At 44.8% G+C, this 8,971-nt stretch overlaps 1 non-coding gene across 1 annotated transcript; it reads left to right on the plus strand.

Moving 5' to 3' along the window:
* The first annotated feature begins 8,157 nt into the window (after positions 1-8,157).
* LOC114817190 lies at positions 8,158-8,295 on the plus strand. Its single transcript, XR_003765031.1, has one exon. It is a non-coding gene; the product is annotated as a small nucleolar RNA SNORA7 (small nucleolar RNA).
* The last annotated feature ends 676 nt before the right edge of the window (positions 8,296-8,971 follow it).

Raw genomic sequence — 8,971 nt, forward strand, 5'->3', positions numbered from 1 at the left:
GCTTAAGCACTAAATTCTTTCAGTACAATAGAGTTGGCAAACACAATCCCTGCACTCAAGGAACTTAGAATCTAGACCATAGGTTCACTGGAGGCATGGAATGTGTTTGCCAACTTCGTTGAGTTGTACTCTCTCTAGTGCTTGTACAGTGTTCTGCACATAGTAAGCACTCAATAGTCAGTCGATGGCATTTATTGAGAGCTTACTGTGTGCAGACCACTGTACTAAGCACTTGGGGGAATACAATATATTGATAGATGTATTCCCTGCCCACAGTGAGCTTACAGTCTAGAGGTAGAGATAGACATTAACAGATTTGGACCTAAGTGCTGTGGGGTGGGGTGAATAAAAGGAGCAACCAGGGTGATGTAGAAGGGAGTGGGAGAGGAGGAAAGATAGGCTTAGTTGGTGAAGGCCTCTTGCACCTTCAATAAGACTTTGAAGGTGGGGAGAATCATTGTCTGTCGGATAGGAGGAGGGAGGGTATTCCAGGCCAGAGGCAGCAGGTGGGTGGGAGACTGGCCGCAAGATTGACAAGATTGAGGTACAGTGAGATGGTTGGCATTAGAGGAGCAAAGTGTACAATAAATACCATTTATGATGATAGTGGGGGAGACAGACATTAAAATAAATTACAGAAAAAGGGAAAGGGCAGAAAAGAGGGATATGTATATAAATGCTGTGGGGTTGGGACGAGTACTTAAAGGGTACAGATCCAAGTACACAGGTGACCCTGTAAGGAAGGTGAATAAGGTGGGGAATTAAGATGCGAGTCCAGGAAGTCTTGGAGGAGACACAATTTTAATAGGATTCTGAAAATGGGGTGAGTGGTGGTCTGTCGGTCCTCTGGGGAGTCTCATCCAAGAGATAAAAAGGCCAGAGGTAGAGTCAGACCCCTTTCAGGAGCAAAATCATTGCTCTCAAAGTGGCTCTCTCAAGCCTCCTGTTTTCTCAGCTTCTCCAAACCCTGGTGCCCTGTCAGCAGTTTGGGGTTAGCCCTAAAGAAAGCTATTTAGTCAGAGACATATGACTCAAAAGCACCCACAAAACAGAGCCGGGGAGAAACAAGGGTCTAACCCACCATCACTTTTCTGACCTTTCAGGAGCATTAAGTGGTGAGAAGTTGATTATCAGACACATAGGGTTCCTGAATGATTGCAATCTCAACTGAAATATGGTATTGTAGATTATTAGATCAACATAAAAAGCCCCCCTTTCCAAAAAAAAAAAAAAGCCAAACCAAAGCATTTTTCTCACCCACTCTAGGTGCTCTGTCTTGGAGTCTAGTTAAACCTGGATCTAGACATTCGGTGTTCCAAAGTAGGTCTGAAAATCTGAGTTGTCCCCTCATGGCAATTCATAATTTCACATGCAGTGCTATCTCTGGGTCTGATCAATGAACCACCCAGCCTGAGACTCTGTCTCTGATGTTGGGAACAAGATGGTTGAAAGCACTGTGGGATTATTTCCCTCCTTGAAATAAACATCTCTAACATCTTTTCCTCACTATCTACCTCCTTTCCCCCTAGTGACCCATTATGGACCTCTCGTCCATGGTTATATCCAAATCCCTTGGTTTTTGAACCTATCACCCTCAAGCTCCAGCGGTGTAGTGGGATTTGCTGAACAATAATTCCATACTGTCACGAGCCCCCGGTTTGCACCAACCAGGACCTTCCTGGGCTGGGGGAGCCTCAGTGACACGTAGTAGAGTTCAAACCCCACCTCTGGCCACCAAGGTTTCTGTGGAAAGTTTTTATTTAGTTTTACCAACATGCAAGGGAGTGACACATACATACACTCACCTACCACCGAGGGAGTCCAATACCAGTCTGTAGCCAAAGGAACCCTGGCTGCCAATGCTTCTTTCTCCTTCCAAGTGCTACTGCCTTCTGCTGCTTTCAAATACTGTTCTCCTGCTTCTCCAATGTGCCCCCTAACTACATGCTTCTGCTCCTGGTGCCCCTTATTTGCCTCAAAAACAACAGCCTTTAATCTGCCTTAGATATGGCAGGTGTGGTTCAATGTAGCAGTCATTGATTGGTCCAGGCCTGTTAGAACAGGGAGAGAAAGCCCCGCCTCCCAGCTTGTTCCACCTGGCCACAGGCCAGCAATCACCTGCCTCAGGTAGAGCACATCAGAGTCTTTGCAAAGTCTCTTCCTTGTTGTTCGCGAGATCACAAACAGTCATTAATAAAGCAGCTTGTTGTGGGCTCACCACACATACGTCAATCAATCATATTTATTGAGCACTTACTGTATGCAGAACACTGTACTAAGCACTTGGGAGAGTACAATATAACAGAGTTGGGAGTTATGTTTCAGGCCCACAAGGAGCCATGTTCACTATGCCCATGTTCTTCATGAATACAATTTTGAACTTCAGTCATACCTCTCTCTGGGTGGGAAGCAGCATGGCTCAGTGGAAAGAGCATGGGCTTGGGTTCAAATTCTGTCTCTGACATTTGCCAGCTGTGTGACTGTGGGCAAGTCACTTAACTTTTCTGTGTCTCAGTTCCCTCATCTGTAAAATGGGGATTAAGACTGTGAGCCTCATGTGGGACAACCTGATTACCCTGTATCTACCCCAGCTCTTACAACAGTGCTCTGCATAGTAAGCGCTTAACAAATACCAACATTATAATAATTATTATTATTTTTCTCAACCCCTGTCATCTTGCCTGAAGAATCTTAAGTCTTTCAGTCTAAAAATGGAGACTTTTCCATTCCCCAGATTTTCCTGGTTGCCATTCCCTGAATCTTACAATGTGCCAAACACTGTACTAACTGTATTAACTAACTGGGTAGTTCATTTTAAGAAAAAATATTTTGTTATGTTTCTGTTGTCCTGGATTACATGACTTTATGCCGGGGACAGTAGTGCGGTGTAATCTGTGATCGGCAATAAACAACTATGACAAGCCCTTTTGTAATGTCACAGATGAGCTTTGGTGGGACCTGTATGTGGAATTTTGAGCAAGGCTATAGGCTAGTGTCTAGCACACACCTTGCACATGATCAGTGGAAGAGGAGGGTTTCCAACATGCAGCCCTGCAGAAGCAACAGATCTTTAACAATCCTTCTGAAGCAAAAACAAGGAACTTTTGTAGTGCTACAGAAGGTTAAAAGTACAGGTAGTCTCCAATCTAGCTGGGCCAGAGAATTCAGTGTGGGGCCTGTTCTGGAAATCCCCAAAATAAGAACAATAATAATAATTTTTGTGGTTTTTGTTAAGCGCTTACTATACTTACTCAAGTGCTTACTGTACTAAGCACTGGGGTAGGTACACAGGGTTGTTGTTTCCCCTCCTCCAGATTGGAAGCTCATTGTGGGCAGGGAATGTCGCTGTTTATTGTTGCACTGTACTTTCCCAATTGCTTAGTACAGTGCTGTGCATGCAGTAAGCGCTCAATAAATATGATTGAATGAATGAATGGCACAACCCCTGTCCCACATTGGATGAATGAATGGCACATCCCACAGTCTTAATCCCCATTTTCCAGATGAGGTAACTGAGGCCCAGAGAAGTGAAGTGATTTGCCCAAGGTGACACAGCAGAAATATGGCAGTCCTGGGAGTAGAACCTAGGTCCTTCTGTCTCCCAAGCCTGTGCTCTATCCACTAAGCCATGCTGCTTTTCAAACAGTAAGTGCTCAATAAATACGATTGATTGATCGAATGAATAAATGAGTGGGTGGCTTCAAAGAGTGCATGTGCACCTGGATCTTAGACTTGAAGAGGATGAATCTTTGCGTCTATGACACATTTTGACTCTGTTGTATTATACTCTCCCAAGTGCTTAGTACAGTACTCTGCACACAGTAACCGCTCAATAAATACCATTGATTGATTCCACTCGGTAATTGTATTTGTGTTTCTTTGGAATCTCTCTTTTGGATCTTCCACTGGTGGGATCAAGGCATTGGATCACCAAACTTACGTTGAAAGAGTATAATTTCTTCGCCTTTCTCAAACCTTGTGGTTGCTGAGGCTGGGGAAGGGGAGATGTGGGAGATGGCGGGGAAGAGGAGTTGGAAGTGAATCCTTTAGGGTTTGGTCCTTTGGGGAGCTGCTGCCTGTGGGATACCCACTTTTCCACTGAGCATGTGCTAGACATTGACCTAGTATCCTTGATCAAATTTCCACATAGAGGTCCCATCAAAACTCAGCCTCTACATTACAGAAGGACCTCGTTATAACTATTTATTGCTGAACACAGATGCCCAAGGTGCCTCTCCCCATTTTTCAGATGAAGAAACCAGGAAACAAAAACCTGTTATCCAGGACAATGTAACCTCTGAGTTCAACCAATTGATTGATCAATCAGTGGTATTTATTTATTTATTTTTAAATGGTATCTGTGAAGCACTTACTATGTGCCAGGTTTTGTTCTAAGCACTGGAGTAGGTACAGGGTAATCAGGTTGGACACAGTCCCTGTCCCACATGGGGCTCACCGTCTTAATCCCCATTTTAAAGATGAGGTAACTGAGGCACTGAGAAGTTAAGTGACTTTTCCAAGGTCATGCAGCAGTCATTTGGCATCGCCAGGACTAAAACTCAGGTTCTCTGACTCCCAGGTCCATCCTCTTTCCAGTAGGCCATGTTGCTTCTTTACTGAGTTCTTACTGTGTGCAGAGCACTGAGCTAATGATAGACATGATCCCTGCCTTCAAGGATTTTCAGTCTACAGAATTGCCAATTTGATGCTAATCAATGCAGTTCTGGTCACCGTTTTCCCAATCTCTAAGTGCCTGCTTCTCTGGTTGAGCTTTCCACTTTTAAAAAATGGTATAAAATGGTATTTGCTAAGTGCCTACTATGTGCCAGGCACTGTTCTAAACTCTGGAGTAGATACAAGTCAATCAGATTAGACAAAATCCATGTCCCACATGAGGCTCAAAGTATTAATCCCCTTTTACAGATGATGTAGCTGAGACACAGAGAAGTGAAGTGACTTGCCCAAGGTTTCACAACAGAGAAGTGGCAGAGTTGGGATTAGAACCTGGGTCCTTCTGACTCCCAGGCCTGTGCTCTATCCACTAGACCAAGCTGCTTCCTTATTGAGCACTTATTTAGCATATAATGTTCTCAGGACTGGCCCAGCCTGAGTTCAGAGCAATTCTTCATCTACATGCTCATCATTCAATCGACCAATCATACTATTCAATACCTACTGCGTGCAGGTCACTGAACTAGGCACTTGGGAGAGGATATTAATTACAGAAGGCACGATACCTGCCCACAAAGAACTTACACCCCAGAGGAGCAATTGGTCATCTAAAATGGGGAGGGAAGAAGGGGATTGTCACCTTTGTCCTTTGAACTCAGAAGGCTCCTTTCCATCAGAAGTCAGGAACCATCCATGCAGACCTCAAAGAGAAAGAGTTTTATTATTTGCTGTTCAAATTTGCACTTTTAGAGTAAATTGGTTCAGGCCTGGAGTTGAAAACAGCCGTGGCTTGTTCTACTGTCTTTGTTGTAGAACAACCTCTTCGTTTCCTTCCATTCCACTCAGTCTCCTAGTGCTATAGGAAGGATTGAGGAGTGGCTGGATTTGAGAAGAGCTAAAATGTTGTGTGGGTATACAGTAAGGCACAGGGACAGGTGGGGTTATGGTCTGCCACTGTAGGGAGCGGGTAAAGGATGCAATGCATTGTACTAAGCAATTGAGAAAGTACTACAGAAGGGTAAGCCAAGGTCCTCGCCCACAGGGAACTTCCCTCTAATGGACTTCCCAATCTGTCAGGTGGCTTTATTCATAATGTCCAGTTCTCTCTTGATGCTGTGGATGAAAATGTGATAAACTTGCTCAACTGCTTATGATGTTTCTAGACTGCTTCCCTCCTCTCTGCCTTCTCCCTTCTGTCCTTCCATCCATTTGGTCCTTCCAATATAATAATAATAATGGTATTTGTTAAGCGCTTACTATGTGCCAAGCACTGTTCTAAGAGCTGGGGTAGTTACAAGGTAATCAGGTTGCCCCATGTGGGGCTCATGGTCTTAATCCCCATTTTATAGATGAGGAAATTGAGGCACAGAGAAGTGAAGTGACTTGCCCAAAGTCACACAGCTGAATAGTGGCAGAGCCAGGATTAGAATCGATGACCTCTGACACCCAAGCCTGTGCTCCTTCCGCTAAACCATGCTGCTTCTGTCCTTTTACCTGTAACACCCAGAGGTCTGCTGCAGCCAGAGTTTCTTTGTTCCATTAAAGTAAATAAATACCACATTGCTGGTCTTTCTTTGGTTAGTGAAAAAAAACCCAAAACAGACTACTGTATTTTAGTGTCTCCTTCCTCTTGCTTCATGTAATTTGGGAGCCTTCACATGTTTGTTTATTTGATTTTTACAATTTATTTTCTCTGAAGAAGAAATGTGAATGTTACTTTGTTTCTTGGATCCAAGGTGCTGAAAGCCTTTTACAAACATTGGTACAGGAAATCTCACAGCAGAGGCTGGGACAGAGGAAGGATGGACAGTGGGTGAGTGGGTGATTGAACTCATTCATTCATTCAATAGCATTTATTGAGCACATACTATGTGCAGAGCACAGTACTAAGCGCTTGGAATGTACAAATCAATAACAGATAGAGACAGTCCCTGCCCTTTGACGGGCTTACAGTCTAATGAGGGGAGACAGACAGACAAAAGCAATAGCAATAAATAGAATCAAGGGGATGAACATCTCATTAAAACAATAGCAAATAAATAGAATCAAGGTGATGTACATCTCATTAACAAAATAAATAGGGTAATGAAAATATATACAGTCGAGCAGACGAGTACAGTGCTGAGGGGAGAGGAAGGAAGAGGGGGAGGAGCAGAGGGAAAGGGGGGAAAAGAGGACTTAGCTGAGGAGAGGTGAAGGGGGGTAGAGGGGGAGCAGAGGGAGCAGAGGGAAAAGGGGGAGCTCAGTCTGGGAAGGCCTCTTGGAGGAGGTGAGCTTTAAGTAGGATTTTGGAGAGGGGAAGAGAATTAGTTTGGCGGAGGTGAGGAGGGAGGGCGTTCCAGGACCGCGGGAGGACGTGGCCCAGGGGTCGATGGCGGGATAGGAGAGAACGGGGGACGGTGAGGAGGTGGGTGGCAGAGGAGCGGAGCGTGCGGGGTGGGTGGTAGAAAGAGAGAAGGGAGGAGAGGTAGGAGGGGGCGAGGTGATGGAGAGCCTTGAAGCCTAGAGTGAGAAGTTTTTGTTTCATGTGGAGGTCGATAGGCAACCACTGGAGGTTTTTAAGAAGGGCAGTGATATGCCCAGAGCGTTTCTGCAGGAAGATGAGCTGGGCAGCGGAGTGAAGAATAGACTGGAGCGGGAGAGGCAGGAGGAAGGGAGATCAGAGAGAAAGCTGACACAATAATCCAGCCAGGATATTATGAGAGCCTGTAACAGTAAGATAGTCATTTGGGTGGAGAGGAAAGGGCAAAAAGGAAAGGAAACTCCAAAAATGTAAAGCAATGGGTTCTAATCCCAGCTCTGCCCCTTGTCTACTATGTGAGTGTGAGTTTGGGCAAATCACTTAACTTCTCTGTGCCTCAGTTACCTCATTTTTCAAATGGGGATTAAGACTTTGAGCCCCATGTGGGACATGGACTGTGTCCAACCTGATTAGCTTGTATCACCCCAGAGCTTAGTAAAGTGCCCCGCACGTAGTAAGCTTTTAACAGATACCAATTGAAAAACAACTTAAAATCAAATGTGTTAGCAAGAGAAAGAGAGAAAGAGAAGGAATGAGATAGGATGGAATAGTCCCAAGTTACCCTGGTTTTGGCTCAGTCCACCAATCAGTATTATTTATTGAGTATAGAATGCAGAGTACTAAACTCTTCAGTACAATAGAGTTAGTAGACATAAAGCTTAGTAGATATAAAGCCTTTGGTGGAAGGAGCCCAACTCTGGGAATCAGGAGACATGACTCTGGGGAGTAGAGGACTGCTGCTAGGTCTATGCAATGAGCGGTGAAGTTTCTGAACAAAGAAGCACCTAGGTGTTCCACAAAGTTGACAGATCCAGGAAAGATCCTGAAATAAAGGTAACTAGCATTAGTAGCAAAGACCTCAGCGACTACCAAGGCAACTGTCTTCTGGATTATGGTGCTGCAGCCTAGCATAGAACCAACACAATAATGACAACAGCAATAATAGTATTTGCTAACCAATTACTTTCCTCTTAGGGTCACACCTGGAGAGTTTCTAGTACTCTTCCAGTCTTGGCTATGGAAGAGAGAGTCAAGCGGAGGCCTACCCATTCCATTCCTAGCTTGGGCAGTGGCCAGTGAGTGGAAGGCAATCTGCTACAAGTCAAAACTCACCCATGCTGGGCAGCAGCAATACGGGAGAGAGTCGAGGGTGGAGACTCAGGTTTACTGCACGGAAGGAGGCAATGGAAAACCACTTTTGTATTTTTACCAAGAAAACTCTATGGATCCACTACCAGAATGATTGCTGATGGAGAGCAGGGCGTTCGGAGAGAGATGTGTCCGTGGTGTCGCTATGGGTCGGAAACAACTCGATGACAAAAAACAAGAATCAATTACTATGAGCCAAGTACTGTACTAAGCTCTAGAGCATGTGTCAGGTCAGACATGGTCCCTGTCCCACAAAGGGGCTCTACTTAGACAGGGCTCTACTTAGACGTAGTTCTGCAGAAGCAGCGTGGCCTAGTGGAAAGAACACAGGCTTGGGGACCGGGTTCTAATTCTACTTTCCCCACTTAGCTGCTGTGTGACCTTGAGCAAGTCACCTAACTCCTCTATGTTCCCTCTTCTGCAAAATGGAGATTCAATGCCTGTCCACCCTCCTACTTCAACTGTGAGGCCTATATGGGACCTTAGTATCTTGTATCTATCCCAATGCTTTGTAATAATAATGATGGCATTTGTTAAGCGCTTACTATGTGCCAAGCACTGTTCTAAGCACTGGCAATGCTTGGTACCTAGTAAGCCCTTAACTGATGCCACTATTACTATTTTTATCAC

Source organism: Ornithorhynchus anatinus, chromosome 1 (genome assembly GCF_004115215.2).
Source record: "Ornithorhynchus anatinus isolate Pmale09 chromosome 1, mOrnAna1.pri.v4, whole genome shotgun sequence".
Taxonomy (NCBI): domain Eukaryota; kingdom Metazoa; phylum Chordata; class Mammalia; order Monotremata; family Ornithorhynchidae; genus Ornithorhynchus; species Ornithorhynchus anatinus.